The sequence below is a fragment of the Notolepis coatsorum genome (genome assembly GCF_963971535.1).
Source record: "Notolepis coatsorum genome assembly, chromosome: 6".
Classification (NCBI taxonomy): Eukaryota; Metazoa; Chordata; class Actinopteri; order Aulopiformes; family Paralepididae; genus Notolepis; species Notolepis coatsorum.
In genome coordinates this window covers 2,113,880-2,131,847 of record NC_140170.1, presented here as the reverse complement: position 1 = coordinate 2,131,847, position 17,968 = coordinate 2,113,880, and the positions used below count along the sequence as shown (strand labels likewise).

General features: G+C 42.6%; 1 protein-coding gene across 1 annotated transcript in view; it reads right to left on the bottom strand.

The window, feature by feature from the left end:
• ptpdc1a (protein tyrosine phosphatase domain containing 1a) overlaps positions 1-17,968 on the bottom strand; it is a gene marked incomplete at its 5' end in the record, with an annotated part of 47,621 nt that overhangs the window by 9,801 nt on the left and 19,852 nt on the right. The window lies entirely within an intron of this gene.

Below are 17,968 nucleotides of genomic sequence, written 5' to 3'. Positions count from 1 at the left end.
GAGAGACATACACACGTGACTAATTCATTGTTCCCTCATATTGGAACATCATTCAAAACCAAAAGAGGGATGATTCAATATTTTACAAGCATTGCTTTTTTTCTCTCCTCGCTCTCTCTCTCTCTCTCTCTCTCTCTCATGAGAAACCCAAAAGCTAGACAAAATAAAAGAGTATGTAAGAGAAAAAATAAACTATAATGGTGAGAGAAGGAGAGACAGAGAGAAATGGTGTGTGTAAGAGAGAGAGAAAGAGAGAAAGAGGAGTATCTCTTATCTGTGAGAAAATGCCTTTGTTAACATCATACGATCAAGTGCAACATCACTAGGGAATTTAGACAGAAATGCTGTTGCACCACAAGCAGGTCAACTGGAACAATAATATAGCTATTAGCCCCCTCCCTCTCTCTCTCCATCTCTCTGCATTCTCTCTGCTTATCTTTATCCCTCCTCTCTCTCCCTCTCTCTCTCTAGTGTCTCTTTACCTCACCATAATGCCCGATGGCACAAAGGAGACCACGAGAGGTCAATGCAATCTATTAGTTCAGCCGAAGCGTTTGAAGGGTCTCCATGGCGACCGCATCCAGGGCCCAGAGGGGGGGGGGGGGGGGTCTGGGCTGAGCGCGGTGCTGCTGCAGCAGGGAGGATGATGAGCCTGTCATGGAGGGACGATACATCGCTCTCTCTCCTCCTCTGGAAAGGGCATCCGTCTGGTTGCGTGAAATAGGCCATCTTGTTTTTTGTCTCGTTTTAAAGTCTTTTAACTCAAGAGAGCAACGCGCCTGCCCCGGGCGTTTGGATGCGTGTCCTTTCACCCCTCGGCACCAGTGAAGGTGACTGATCCACCAGTGAATAAGGCTGAGCCCGAATGTTCGAACGTTACGTTAACATTCTAAATCAAAATTTTAATTTTACATTTTTTAATAAAAAATAATATATATATATATATATATATTTTTTTTTTATATTTCTTTTATGTGTCTATTCATTCTGTTTAAACCAATGGGGGTTTTCTTCACAGTTGCAGATAAAGATTAGGCTACACTAATATTATAGTATTAAAAAAAAGTTAAGCTAAGTTATATTCATTAAAGAAAGTTCATTTAATAAAAAAGAAAGACTCATTTAATCAGATTAATCACTTTATTCAAATTGAGGATTTAGTTTGAGGATATTTATATAAAAAAAAATATATATATATATACACATTTTGAAAAAATATATTTAAAATAAAATAATTTTTTTTTTATTAAAGACGAAGGTTCGAACGTTCGTTCGAAAAACCCTGACGAAGTTCGAATCCCAAAAACAATAATTTATTTTAACTTTTTTTTGGTATCTCACATGAATCGATACTCGGTAGTACCGACGTGTTTCGGTAAGTACCTTTAAAAGTACCGAATTCGGTACCCATCCCTAGTGACTGATCTACATGATTTGATTTGATGTTTTTTATTTACATACAGGTGTATGCCCTGCCCATATGGGCTTACAAGACACATAAACAATAAGTATATAATAGTATACTTGACATTGACAATAAGTTATATAGACCAAGATGGCCACACAAAAAAAACGTAATATAACAAGCCGTAAGCAATGTATGTAAACAAAGAAACAAGAGCAATTCATATACAATTATATAGGATACAGTGTGTTTTGTCTCAAGTGCCATGCTTTCTCCAGAAATCCTGCAAAACTGAAGATCTCCTCCACAAAAAAACAACTCAACAATACAACTCTCAGACTGCCAAAGCAAATCCGGATTTACAATTAGAATTTTCTCAAATAAAGCCCTCCTCAAAGCGGTGTACAAAGGGCAATAAAAAACAAAATGATATTCATCCTCCACCACTCCCAGATCACAGAGAACACACAACCGCTCCTCCTCAGGTTTACCTTGGAATCTACCCACTTCCACAGCCAATGGCAGGGTGCCAGACCTCAACTGGGCACACAGAGACCTCCGTCTTCTCTTTAAGTTTAACAGTACATAAGGTTCAGTAAAATACTCATTTTTAATTTCAACATATTTTCTAAGTTTAGGTTTTTTCCATATCTCCACCTTCCACTTATCCTGATGGATTGTTTTAATTATGTGAACCTTACACTGCAGATTGTTCATAAAAATCATACTTAAGTCAGCAGAAGAAAAAATCTGACATATTTCTACAAGTGAAGGTGACAGATCTACCAGTGAAGATGACAGATCTACCAGTGACTATGCAGATTTACTCATAGCAGAGGCAAGACCCAAGGTGCTGCAGAGACGACCTGGCCTACAAACTATATTCTACAGACCTTACATTATGTACTCTACAGACTTGATTGACAAAGGTCGGAGATCAAGGTTTTAAACTCCGCAATAGAGGAGAGAATCTCAAGCTTTAAGGATTGTTGTTGGAGTTTATTCCATGAGCTAGAGGCATCATAGTGAAATGCAGATTTACTCGTGGCAGAGGCAAAACCCAAAGCTGCAGAGAGTCCTGGCCTACAAACTACATGATTCTACAGACTACTATGGAAACATTTGGTAAAAACCACGGCACGAATAACACCGTCATTTTAACAAATGTTTCTATGAAGATGAGATGCAGACGACAATACCATTCCCTCTAATATTGTGAATCATATCACCATTTCTGCAATACCCGTCACAACAATCTCACTGTATTTCAGCCGTACAAGGCGAGAGCGAGTGACAGCATTATGTTCCAGTATGAGTGGGCCCCAGTGGGAGTCGCACCCCTACACTACACCTGGCAGTGTTAGTGCCATGCTCAAGAGCATCAAGCACACTACCCACTGATTTACGAGGAGTAAGCCAAGATGAGAAGCACGTTCAGCCATAGACTTATCCCCCCACGACACACCACAAACTACCTCAGCCAGTCCTTCCTGCCAGTAGCCATCAGGCTCACAACCGTGCGCACAGACTGCTGCCAACTGCTGGAGAACTAACGGCTGGTGAACTTGAGAACTGTTAGGACTATCTGACTCTTAATAATAAACACTGTTAGGACTATCTGACTCTTAATAATAAACACTGTTAGGACTGTCTGACTGTCTGACTCTTAATAATAAACACTGTTAGGACTATCTGACTCTTAATAATAAACACTGTTAGGACTATCTGACTCTTAATAATAAACACTGTTAGGACTGTCTGACTGTCTGACTCTTAATAATAAACACTGTTAGGACTATCTGACTCTTAATAATAAACACTGTTAGGACTATCTGACTCTTAATAATAAACACTGTTAGGACTATCTGACTCTTAATAATAAACACTGTTAGGACTGTCTGACTCTTAATAATAAACACTGTTAGGACTGTCTGACTCTTAATAATAAACACTGTTAGGACTATCTGACTCTTAATAATAAACACTGTTAGGACTGTCTGACTCTTAATAATAAACACTGTTAGGACTGTCTGACTCTTAATAATAAACACTGTTAGGACTGTCTGACTCTTAATAATAAACACTGTTAGGACTGTCTGACTCTTAATAATAAACACTGTTAGGACTGTCTGACTCTTCATAATAAACACTGTTAGGACTGTCTGACTCTTAATAATAAACACTGTTAGGACTGTCTGACTCTTAATAATAAACACTGTTAGGACTGTCTGACTCTTAATAATAAACACTGTTAGGACTGTCTGACTCTTAATAATAAACACTGTTAGGACTGTCTGACTCTTAATAATAAACACTGTTAGGACTATCTGACTCTTAATAATAAACACTGTTAGGACTATCTGACTCTTAATAATAAACACTGTTAGGACTGTCTGACTCTTAATAATAAACACTGTTAGGACTATCTGACTCTTAATAATAAACACTGTTAGGACTATCTGACTCTTAATAATAAACACTGTTAGGACTGTCTGACTCTTAATAATAAACACTGTTAGGACTATCTGACTCTTAATAATAAACACTGTTAGGACTATCTGACTCTTAATAATAAACACTGTTAGGACTGTCTGACTCTTAATAATAAACACTGTTAGGACTATCTGACTCTTAATAATAAACACTGTTAGGACTATCTGACTCTTAATAATAAACACTGTTAGGACTGTCTGACTCTTAATAATAAACACTGTTAGGACTATCTGACTCTTAATGATAAACACTGTTAGGACTGTCTGACTCTTACTAATAAACACTGTTAGGACTATCTGACTCTTAATAATAAACACTGTTAGGACTGTCTGACTCTTAATAATAAACACTGTTAGGACTATCTGACTCTTAATAATAAACACTGTTAGGACTGTCTGACTCTTATTAATAAACACTGTTAGGACTGTCTGACTCTTAATAATAAACACTGTTAGGACTGTCTGACTCTTAATAATAAACACTGTTAGGACTGTCTGACTCTTAATAATAAACACTGTTAGGACTATCTGACTCTTAATAATAAACACTGTTAGGACTATCTGACTCTTAATAATAAACACTGTTAGGACTGTCTGACTCTTAATAATAAACACTGTTAGGACTGTCTGACTCTAAATAATAAACACTGTTAGGACTGTCTGACTCTTAATAATAAACACTGTTAGGACTGTCTGACTCTTAATAATAAACACTGTTAGGACTATCTGACTCTTAATAATAAACACTGTTAGGACTGTCTGACTCTAAATAATAAACACTGTTAGGACTGTCTGACTCTTCATAATAAACACTGTTAGGACTATCTGACTCTTAATAATAAACACTGTTAGGACTGTCTGACTCTAAATAATAAACACTGTTAGGACTGTCTGACTCTTAATAATAAACACTGTTAGGACTATCTGACTCTTAATAATAAATACTGTTAGGACTATCTGACTCTTAATAATAAACACTGTTAGGACTATCTGACTCTTCATAATAAACACTGTTAGGACTGTCTGACTCTTAATAATAAACACTGTTAGGACTGTCTCTTAATAATAAACACTGTTAGGACTATCTGACTCTTAATAATAAATACTGTTAGGACTATCTGACTCTTAATAATAAACATATTACGGGGGCCAGTTTAGAATTGCAGCCTCCCATAGGTGATCTTTTAGAGCTGTTTTGAAGGTGGGTAGGGATTCAAATTTGTTTACGGCTGTGGGTAGGGCGTTCCACATTGATGTGGCATAATTGCGAAACGTGTTTCCCTTGTTTGAGCCGAATCTGAGTTGCACATGATTTGTGGTGACTACATTGGGCAGAGACAGAATCAGAATTGAGTCAAATTGAGGCTCAAAATTATTTTGTTTTGATTCATGATGATTGACATTATGCTTTTAAGAAATCTCATAGTAAGATATGTTTCGTAAACTCATTCAGGATATCATTCTGTATCTATTAAGACCTTTAATACTTTTTAAGACTTTGTAATACCCCGCAGATTACTACCCCTGTAATCTTGTAAAAATGTAAACAAATGTCTCTCCCTCCCAAACTTTTTTAAAAGTCAAAAAGCCCTTGAAAATCTAAATGTCTAATTGAAAGGTACTGGTGGTGGACGGTGGTGGTAGCGCTCTCTCCTACCTGTCTCCATGTCTCTGCTGATCTCTGCTCTGCAGGCCCCGCTGGGTGGAGGGAGGGAGGAGGAGGAGGAGGAGGAGGAGGAGGAGGGCAGGTCACTCAGCAGACTGACGCCAGCTGCCATGGCAGGGGCTGAAAGGTGTGAATAAACATTGTGTCAAAAGGTAGGAAACGAAACCAAAAAGAACACAGGCGAACATGAGGTCGATTATAAAGCAAAGTCGTTGGCGTACGGTGAGACGAGCGGCGAGGAGGAGGAGCAGGGAGGAGAGAGAGAGAGAGAGAGAGAGAGAGAGAGAGAGAGAGAGAGAGAGAGAGAGAGAGAGAGAGAGAGAGAGAGAGAGAGGTGGATGTGTCACGGGCTCAGGTGTCAGGGCTGCACCTCTCTGGGGTGAGGTGAGGTGGGAGGGGCCTTGGGGACCTGAGATCCAGGTGCCCAGTTATAAACCACTAATGATTAGATTTGATTAGATTAGAATGTATTGTCATCATGCAGCACAAGTACAGTACAACGAGAAGAAGTTTGGCATCCAACAACCAGAGTGCAAATTAGGGATGCACCGATCCGATATTGGTATCGGTATCGGCCGCCGATATCAGTAAAATAGCTGGATCGGGTATCGGTAAAAAAAAAATTATCGGATATATATATATATATATATATATATATCTTTTTTTTTATTTTTTTTTATAATAAATAAAATAAGAAATAACCATTCAGTACATTTATATCTATGTGTTAATTTGTTACATTTAGTTTCACTAAGTTGGGAAAGTAATGTTTTAAGTCAAGCCTGATGTTGCCTTGTTGCACAAAACAATGATCCCAGTCTCTTCCACACAGTGACAGTGAGACATACAGTTTATTAATTGAATGAATGAAGTTTATTTTCTGTCTTTGTTTAGAACAAATCAAAAACACACTTGTGATGGTTTACAATTCTTAAAAACAAAATATATTTAAATATATATAAAATAAAAAAAACGTGGATAAAATGTTTATATTTTTTTTTATTGATCTTTTTTTCCCTCCATTTTCCTCAGATTTTCTCCCATCCCAATGTTAGTCGTATGCCAATTCCCAATCCCTTCCTGGTCGCTGCGCACTTAGCCCCCACAGTCAGATCATCTGGGAGAGTGGAGGCTATCACGTGCTTCCTCCGACACACGTCCAGCCAATCAACCGCTTCTTTTCACCTGGCAGTGCGGATCCTCCCTGAGAGGGCGTAGCGTGTGGAAGGATCACACTATCCCACTTAGATCCTATCCGCGCTGAGCAGGCGCCCCGACCGAACTGTAGGAGTCGCTGTTTACAACGACCCGGACGCGTGTACCTGTTCCGCAACAGTAAGTGACTTCCGGGGTAGGCCTGATTGGCCCCGACAGGCACGTGACGCGGCAAACTCAGGACGCGCAACGAGGCTGCTGAGAGCTGTCGCGCGGAAATAGGCTGTCTATTGCCATTCTCTAACACAAACTCTAACCTTAACCAGCTCCTTAACAGCGCCTAAACTTAACCGTTCTAACCTTAACCAACTCCGAAACAATGCCTAACCTTAACCTTAACCTTAACCATGCCTAACCTTAACCATAGAAAGAATATTGCCATTCTCTAAGACAAACTCTAACCTTAACCAGCTCCTTAACAGCGCCTAAACTTAACCGTTCTAACCTTAACCAACTCCGAAACAATGCCTAACCTTAACCTTAATCTTAACCATGCCTAACCTTAACCGGCGAAAGAATACATGTTAAAAAAAAAATCACGTTAAAAAAAAAAGATTTGATGGGATTTGAACTCACCAACAACGGACCGCAGGATCGCAGGACCGCTGCTCTGCCAGGTGAGCTATAGCGCCGAATGAGAGTCATGGCGTATTTGGACGGTTACGTAATTCCGTAAGGGCTCCGCGGAGCGTGCCGCGCGGCAGAGAAAGTTGCGCGTCACGTGCCTGTCGGGGCCAATCAGGCCTACCCCGGAAGTAACTTACTGTTGCGGAACAGTTACACGCGACCCGGACCCACCCCGCCAGCTTCTCCCACCCTCTAATACAGCCAATTGTATTGGTGTGAACAGCCAGCCAAGCTGGTGACAACCCCGGAGCTGTGAGCTGGATTCGAACAGGCGAATCTAGCCGCTCCGGGGTTTGGTGACGAACGCAATCTCCGTTACGCCACCTGACCGCCCATAAAATGTTTATTTAAAAAAATTTGAACAATGGGTATCGGATCGGTATCGGCCGATACCCAAACCCAAGTATCGGCATCGGTATCGGGACTGAAAAAGTCGGATCGGTGCATCCCTAGTGCAAATGGAACAGTAAAGTGCAATAGTAATGTACAATGTGATTAAACTGGGTATAAGATATATAAATGAGTACTACTGACTGAGTACTACTTACACCAACAACACGCCCCGATGGGCTTAAGTTAACTCTGTTGTACTGACCACGTTACATCAACACGCCCCGATGGGCTTAACGCTGTTTGTACTTTTTTTTTTACATTATATTGTATTTGTGTGCCTATTGTCAAGTCAAGTCAAGTCAGTTTTATTTGTATAGCACATTTCCAGGCAGCGGCAGCTGACACCAAAGTGCTTCACAAGCAAGTTGATAAAAACAAAATAGTGTGAGGCAAGGTATAAGATTAAAAGAAAGAAAAAAAAACATAGCAAAGCATATATATATATATAGTATATATAGGACTGTGAAGCTATGCATCCCCCACCCTGTATCCCCCCCCCCCCCCCCCCCCCATGCTGCTTTGACACCCGAATTTCCCCAAGGGGATCAATAAAGCATCATCTTATCTTATCTAGGGATGCACCGATATGAAAATTTGCGGCCGATACCAATACTTCAAATAACACAATCGGCCGATCCAATACCGATATTTGTGTCCTGGCAAAATTCTCTCTTTATTAAAATTCAACAACAAAATAAAAAATGTGATTTATTTTTTTAATATATATATTTTTTATGCGTCTATTCATTCTGTTTAAACCAATGGGGTTTTTCTTCACAGTTGCAGATAAAGATTAGGCTACACTAATATTATACTATTATAGTATATGATATGACTCATCATACAAATTTAAATAAAACATTTATCATAAATTATGTAGCCCATCTGCATCCGCTTGGCACTCGGCGCTCCATCAAGACGTCACCATCACTTTCGTACCAACCGTGCCCTGATTGGATTATTTATGTTGACGAAACTGATGAGTTATATTCATTAAAGAAAGTTGATTTAATAAAAATAAAAAAACTCATTTAATCAGATTAATCACTTTATTCAAATTGAGGATTTAGTTTGAGGATATTTATATAAAATAAAAAAAATGTAATAAAAGTAAATGTTTTTTTATTTTATTTTTCATTATCGGCCACTACCATTGATATATGGTTTCTTATCGGCCGATAGGCCGATTGCAGTCAACAAGGCACATATCGGCCGATACCGATATATCGGTGCACCCCTAATCTTATCTTAACCTTAGCATAATAGGATACAATGATGGAACCATAACTGAGTCGGTCACCAATAATAAATCTAAGACTATCTACATGGCATTTAAATGTAAATTTCTCATCAAGCCAGATGTCAAGATATTTATATTCTTTAACTCTTTAACTTAGGCTAATACTTTAACTGAGAACCATGACAAAGGGATATAAAAACAGAAAGAAAGAAATTAAAGAAAAAACAAAGAATAGTAAAGAAAAAAATAATTCAAAGAGTTAAATGGTTTTGCTTGACAGCTGCACCTGAGTCTTCTGACAGGACTTATCTTATTTGGAATATAACGTATAAACAAAAGTAACCTACTTTTCAATACATTAGGGGTGCACCGATATATCGGTCGGGTATCGGTATCGGCCGATAAGTGACTTGTTAAGCTCAAATGTGCCTGGCAGTGGCCGATAAATATCCGTCAATTTGTGTCGCGTCGATCTGGTCCACACGTTCAAACTTTGAAAAAAGTTTCAGTCAAGCAATCTGCCCACACAAGCTACTGCATCAAAGTTACTACTTATGATTAACAATGGCATTCGTTTTGTGAAATTAACGTTATATAGTTACACGTTCAGGGCGGCTACGTGGCGTAGTGGGCAAGGCGCTCGCCACGAATGACGGAGACGCTGGGCTTGCCTGTTCGAGCCCAGCGCTCCACATTGCTTTCAGTTTAGCTGGTCGTTCATAATACACATTGGCCATATTAGGGGGTGGGAAACTGATGGGTGGGGATCGGGCGTTGTGGACAGCGACTCCTACAGGTCGGTTGGTGCGCCTGCGCAGTAGAATCAGGAAGTGTCTGGGGCAGCGTGAGCCTCCCATGCGTTACTCCTCGCCACTGAGAGATCGAGCTGCGCAGGTGAAAAGATGCGACTGCTGTTACCTCAAGTACCGGAGGGGACTTGTGCTATGTATGACTTAGTCCACATTGCAGCCGGCTTGTGGGAGGCAAGAAACAGCGTTCGTGACAGGGGAGGGTTGAATTGGATGATACGAAATTGGGATGGGAGAAAATATATAGAAAATGGGAGAAAAAGTGGATCAAAAAGAAAATATAGTTACACGTTCAATAACATCAGCATATTTACCCGAACATAGCAAGCATTACTCATTCATATCTCTCACTTCCTTCCTTTGCTCAGAGAGCCCGTACTGAATTGTACCCATTCTGCAATCTGTTAATAAAGTTTTCAATCAGACAAATGTATAGAAAAGCTTTTATTATAACATTCGTTGCAGTAAAATCATTATGCCTCGTTTAGTACTCCTGCGGAGCGCTGGTAGTCTACTCGTGGGCCACGGGGAGCTAGCGTTATTAGCTTTGTTGTTGATCGAAAATCAATGGTAGATTTCCCGGAAGTAAAAAACGAATAAGCGCTTGCCGATTGGTGGTAAGAACAGCAGAGGTGGGTGCAAGCGGTGTGACGTAATTGGCAGAATCGACTGTCAATCTAAATTGTTCTGTTGCCATCTACATGCATTGCTTTGGTTGAGAGAGATAGTGCTCTCTTATTACAGAATGACCTCCTAGACCCTAATCAGTCTGGCTTCCGGACTGGCCACTCGACAGAAACGGCCCTCATTGCGGTCACAGAGGCACTTCACTTAGCAAAAGCGAAAGGCCTCTCCTCTGTCCTGATTCTCCTAGATCTATCTGCAGCCTTCGACACAGTCAACCATCAGATCCTCCTCGCGGCCCTCGCAGGAATGGGAGTGGCTAAAACTGCGCTGACATGGCTGTCATCATACCTCAATGACCGCTCCTACCAAGTGTCATGGAGAGGGACCCTGTCGGCCACCCGCCCCCTGCGGACAGGTGTCCCCCAGGGCTCGATCCTAGGACCCCTTCTCTTCTCTCTCTACACTAAATCACTAGGTAACATTATCACGTCTCATGGCTTCTCGTATCATTGTTATGCCGACGATACTCAACTCTTCCTCTCCTTCCCTCCCTCAGATATCCACGTCTCTGAGCGGATCTCGGCCTGTCTGTCCGACATCTCCGCCTGGATGACGACCAACCACCTCAAACTGAACCTAAGCAAAACAGAATTGCTCCACCTGCCGGCCAAATCCTCCCCCCTGACCGACCTTTCCATCACAGTCGAGAATGCAGCTGTGACCGCGTCCCCGACCGCCAAGAACCTTGGTGTTGTCCTCGACGACCAGTTGAACTTCTCTGCTCACATCGCAGCAACAACCAGAACCTGCAGATTCCTCCTGAGCAACGTCAGAAGGATCCGCCCCTTCCTGACAAAAGAAGCCACCCAACTCCTCGTCCAATCAATAGTCATCTACCGCCTCGACTACTGCAACGCACTGCTCGCTGGCCTCCCGGCCACTGCCACCAAGCCTCTTCAACTCATTCAGAACGCAGCGGCCCGCCTGATCTCAAACCTACCGAAGTCGGCCCATGTCACCCCACTTCTTAGGGACCTGCACTGGCTCCCCATTGCTGCACGTATCCGCTTCAAGGCCCTCGACCTGGCATACCGTGCGGCAAAGGGAACCGCTCCCGCCTACCTCCAGTCAATGGTCTCTAACTACACACCCTCAAGACCCCTACGCTCTGCATCTTCTGGCCGCCTCAGACCTACTCCTATCCGAGCTCCGGGAGGGTCATCAAGGAGAAGTCGCCTATCCTCAGTCCTTGCCCCACAATGGTGGAATGAACTACCCACCCCAGTTAGGACAGCCGAATCCCGTCCAATCTTTCGCCGTCGACTAAAGACGCACTTCAACCATTATCTGAAATAATGAAAAAAATTAATAATAAATAAAAAACCCTAACCCTAACTAACCTTACTGTCATGCACTTGTCCTAATAAACTAACCTACACTGTAACACGCAACACTTTGATGAACATTGTTACTCAGCTGATAGAGTTGTACCCTTCCTGATGACTTGTCGTACAGAACTTGTAAGTCGCTTTGGATAAAAGCGTCAGCTAAATGACTAAATGTAAATGTATTAAAACTAATAAACAAGTCTTGAGCAAGACAAGTTAGTCTGTTATGAAAGCCAGTGAGTATTGTATGACTCATACTTCAGCAATAATCATGACTCAGGAGCATTATAAAATAAAAACACACATGGCATGGTGGAATTAATACCATAAACATATTTCTTGATGTTTCCTTTTTTTAAGTAAGTAAAGAGGCTTATGTTCATATCGGTGAGCACAATTTGTAACACAAAAAGAGAGACGTGTAGCCTATTTATTTATTTAATATTTTGTTTATTCATTTTATTATTATTATTTTATTTGTTGCCATGCCTAAAATAATAGTCAAGCATAGGGCTAAAACATTTTCATAAACAATATAATTTTTTGTTATATGGTTATAATCTATACATTTGTCTAATTGATTGATTGAAAACTTTATTAACAGATTGCAGAATGGGTACAATACAGTACAGCTCAGTGGACTGGAGGATGAAGACCAGAAAAAGACTTTTGGCTTTTTTACATAAGGGTCCTCCATTTTCAATTCATCAAAACATTTAGAGATTTTTAGAGAGCCACAAATATCGGTATCGGCCGATTGTGGTTAGTTGAACAATCGGTATCGGTGGCAAATTTTCATATCGGTGCATCCCTACATAACATTATACATCTAAATGCCTTAGATGATGTCATTCAATCTTCATATAGCCTATCAATTGTTTTTAAGGTCAATGTAAACACAGATATTTGAGGGTAACTTTATCCGGGACATTGTAATCTTCCAGGACATGCGGAGTGCCACCAAACCCGTTCATGCTCCCGTTAGTTATTCAGCGCTTCTAGGGATTCCGTTTCTCTGTTTGGATCTGGTTTAATTGTTTAGTTGTTCCGTGTATCTTGTTTCTCTCCTGGTTTGGTTCCTGTGTTTGCTGTCTTGTTACGGTTGTGCTTTACATATAGATTCATTGTGATATAATAACCACATACCACGGCCTGTCATGAACTACGCCCCTTAGCTGTGATATAATAACCATATACCATGGCCTGGCCTGAACTATACGCTCCTTAGCTGTGATAGAATAACCACATACCATTATCAACACCAACATATACATATGTGTGTGCTATTATACAAATATACAAGCGATGTATTTCAAGGTGTTTTTGTGCTCATCGTGTCCATAACCTTTCACGCTGACATTTACATGGAAAAGCCCTTATGTAAAGTAGGCTTACAGGCTACAGCCTATGTAATTGATGCTGTAAATCTATATAGCGTGTTAGCCTATAGCCTATATAATTGATGCTGTAAATCTATATAGCCCGTGTGAGTGGAGAGCGGTGTTATTGGGACTTAATTGACTTTGTAACATATACTACGTCTCCTTACAAACCGAGACGCACAAAAGTACCACAGAGAGTGGTTGAAATGTCAAACACCGGCCCGCCGTGCAGGAGCGGACCGTCCAATCAGGTTAGCCGTCTCTTCAGGTGGGAGCGGACCGTCCAATCAGGTCAGCCGTCTCTTCAGGTGGGAGCGGACACCACTTGGCACCGTTTCATCATCACCACAACATTCTCTACGGACCACTGCTCTACTGAGCCCGTTCACACTGCTGCCCTGCCTGGTCCCACACAGGTCGATGTGGACGCTCACTATGTGGGCTGCTCCTACCGCTCTGCTGCGGGGGGGGGGGGGGGTGTGCACTAAGGCTGAGACCACTTATCGATAATTATCGATAACTGCGTGAAATCAAGTGCCGTCATTTATCGTTTTTTTTGCATGTGTAAAAAATTATAATAATAATAATGACATTTAGTGATGCACGATATATCGGCCGATATGGCAGTTTTTTTTTACACATCGGTATCGGTCCGATATCAAGATAGGGCCGATATGGGCAGATAAAAAAAAATAATAAATAAAAAGAAAATTATTATCTTTTTTTTTTTTTTTTACATGTTTTGGCCTTAAATAGTTTCAAAATATCAGTCATTTCTGAAAATAAGTTACAAAAGTAAAAAAAATTATGCGTTTTGGAAAATAGATCTTTATTTGATCATCATAAAAAAGTGTTTTCTATACAGAGATATCGACATCTGTAAATATCGGTATCGGCCAGAACAGCAATATTAATATCGGTTATCGGTATCGGCCACAATTTTCACATCGGTGCATCACTAATTACATTTAAATACTTTTTTCTTAAAAAAGAAAAAAAAAATATTATTTAACGTTAGTTTGTGTGTGTGTGTGTGTATGTCACGTGCACTCACTGTAGTTTTTGCGATGCTGTAGTTCGTTTTTTAGATAAATAATCATTAAAAAAATCAATCTTTATCGATAATTTTGTCCCGATTTATCGATTCTTCCAAATGGCATATCGTCTCAGCCTTTAGTGTGCACAAAACTAGAATCGCAGCAGTTTTGGGAACTCTATTTGTGGTGGGCCACCTGACCGCATAAGATAAGATATTCCTTTATTGATCCCCTTGGGGAAATGTGGGCCTCATAGCAGCATGGGGGAGGGGAGGTACAGGTAGTATGGGCAGGGGAATAGAAGAAAAACATAAATATAGCCACACTTAGTGGTCACTGCTCAGACATTCCTAATAGTTCTCAAAATGCTGCAGCCGTAGATATAGGCCTAAATATAAGTATGGGAATTTTGAATAGCCTACTGCTAACAGTTGGTTTATAATGAAGTACTGTTTTCTTCCTGCACGTTAGGCAAAACTGGACTTCAGAACAGAAAAGGGTCTGATTGCTGACAAGGTGTCTGGCTACTATGCTAGACAAAAGGTTAAAGATAAGATAAGATATTCCTTTATTGATCCCCTTGGGGAAATGTGGGCGTCATACTCATAACAGCATGGGGCAGGGGGGAGGGGAGGTACAGGTATGGGCAGGGTAATAGTAGAAAGACATGAATATAGGCCAGCCACAGACTAAATGTAACAGCAATAGACTAACATAACACTACCTAATATGTTATCTATGCCGTGGTTAATCTGCTCATCCTCCTATCACTAAGAAAGCTAAAGGGAAACATGCTTCACACATTCTCTGTGAAGTTGTAAGCAGAGAGTGAGACGTGGTGTGAACTTAAGCTGACATGTTATTCTGTAGAGATGTTGTCAGCGAGACAGTGTGAGCGTGGGATGTGAGACAGTGTGGGATGTAGGGCCGTCTTAAATACTTCGAAGCTTCGTTCGATGGGCATGGGATTGGGAAAATAAAATTAAAATATATAAAAAAAATAAAAAATAAATTAAATTTGTTTGCTAAATCAACTCTGCCTACAACTACAACAAGCAATGCTGTTTGTTATTTAAGATGAGGTCGGACTCGGCACTGACAGATTTGTGTTCATTGTGCTGCTTTTATAAAGCCTCAAATGACGGCTTACAATATTTCATGAAAGCAAAGTGTTTCGTTTGTCTAAGATTTAAAAAGGTTTCAACTTTACAGCACTGACAAAGTGCTGTACAAGTCCCACAACAAAACCAAAAAATATTTATACTTTTTATTAAAAAAAAAATGTATCTCGAAGCTTCGAATTAAAATCGAATCTCGGCCCCGAAGCTTCGAATGCCAAAAAATGTATTCAAAGGTCAGCCCTAGTGGGATGTGAGACAGTGTGAGGGGGGTGGGATGTGAGACAGTGTGAGGGGGGTGGGATGTGAGACAGTGTGAGGGGCGTGGGATGTGAGACAGTGTGAGGGGGGTGGGATGTGAGACAGTGTGAGGGGCGTGGGGATGTGAGACAGTGTGAGGGGCGTGGGGATGTGAGACAGTGTGAGGGGCGTGGGGATGTGAGACAGTGTGAGGGGCGTGGGGATGTGAGACAGTGTGAGGGGCGTGGGGATGTGAGACAGTGTGAGGGGGGTGGGATGTGAGACAGTATGAGGGGCGTGGGATGTGAGACAGTGTGAGGGGCGTGGGGATGTGAGACAGTGTGAGGGGCGTGGGGATGTGAGACAGTGTGAGGGGCGTGGGATGTGAGACAGTGTGAGGGGCGTGGGATGTGAGACAGCGTGGGATGTGAGACAGTGTGAGGGGCGTGGGGATGTGAGACAGTGTGAGGGGCGTGGGATGTGAGACAGCGTGGGATGTGAGACAGTGTGAGGGGCGTGGGGATGTGAGACAGTGTGAGGGGCGTGGGATGTGAGACAGCGTGGGATGTGAGACAGTGTGAGGGGGGTGGGATGTGAGACAGTATGAGGGGCGTGGGATGTGAGACAGTGTGAGGGGCGTGGGGTGTGAGACAGCGTGGGATGTGAGACAGTGTGAGACAGCGTGGGATGTGAGACAGTGTGAGGGGCGTGGGATGTGAGACAGTGTGAGGGGCGTGGGGATGTGAGACAGTGTGAGGGGCGTGGGGATGTGAGACAGTGTGAGGGGCGTGGGATGTGAGACAGTGTGAGGGGGGTGGGATGTGAGACAGTGTGAGGGCCGTGGGATGTGAGACAGTGTGAGGGGCGTGGGATGTGAGACAGTGTGAGGGGGGTGGGATGTGAGACAGTGTGAGGGGCGTGGGATGTGAGACAGTGTGAGGGGCGTGGGATGTGAGACAGTGTGAGGGGCGTGGGATGTGAGACAGTGTGAGGGGCGTGGGGATGTGAGACAGTGTGAGGGGCGTGGGGATGTGAGACAGTGTGAGGGGCGTGGGATGTGAGACAGTGTGAGGGGCGTGGGATGTGAGACAGTGTGAGGGGGGTGGGATGTGAGACAGTATGAGGGGCGTGGGATGTGAGACAGTGTGAGGGGCGTGGGATGTGAGACAGTGTGAGGGGCGTGGGATGTGAGACAGTGTGAGCGTGGGGATGTGAGACAGTGTGAGGGGCGTGGGATGTGAGACAGTGTGAGGGGGGTGGGATGTGAGACAGTGTGAGCGTGGGGATGTGAGACAGTGTGAGGGGCGTGGGATGTGAGACAGTATGAGGGGCGTGGGGATGTGAGACAGTGTGAGGGGCGTGGGATGTGAGACAGTGTGAGCGTGGGATGTGAGACAGTGTGAGGGGCGTGGGATGTGAGACAGTGTGAGCGTGGGGATGTGAGACAGTGTGAGGGGCGTGGGATGTGAGACAGTATGAGGGCCGTGGGATGTGAGACAGTGTGGGATGTGAGACAGTGTGAGGGGCGTGGGATGTGAGACAGCGTGGGATGTGAGACAGTGTGAGGGCCGTGGGATGTGAGACAGTGTGAGGGGCGTGGGGATGTGAGACAGTGTGAGGGGCGTGGGATGTGAGACAGCGTGGGATGTGAGACAGTGTGAGGGGCGTGGGATGTGAGACAGCGTGGGATGTGAGACAGTGTGAGGGCCGTGGGATGTGAGACAGCGTGGGATGTGAGACAGTGTGAGGGCCGTGGGATGTGAGACAGCGTGGGATGTGAGACAGTGTGAGGGCCGTGGGATGTGAGAGACAGTGGGAGCGTTGGGATGTGAGACATTTCTACTGCCGTGCAGATAAATAAATATGGCCACGGAAAGATAGTGCTTCTCACACAGTTTTTCACCCGATATGTAGCCTATTGTACATATTAAGGTAAAGAGGCCGGTAACCAAAAGGTTGCTGGTTCGATCACCAGCTGGTATTACATCTACGGTGGCCAGCATCCCGCCTAAGTGCCATTGAGCAAAGTACTGAACCCCAAAACTGCTCCAGGGGCGACCCTGTGCTCTGATCTCAATCAAGCAGCAGGCAGGGAAGAGCACATAATAGACTGCTTTATCATAACATCATCATAACACATAACTGAAAGCTTGAGTACACACACAATGACGACATGATTTGTGTATATCACACTGGGTAACTTAGACTTAAACTAAATAGGCCAGAAGCCGCCAGATACACTTAACGTAATAGTCATCTCAGATCGATCATGGAAACAAGGTGTAACTTATCCTACACACTGTCCTCTTTCGAGTCTAGTAAATTAACA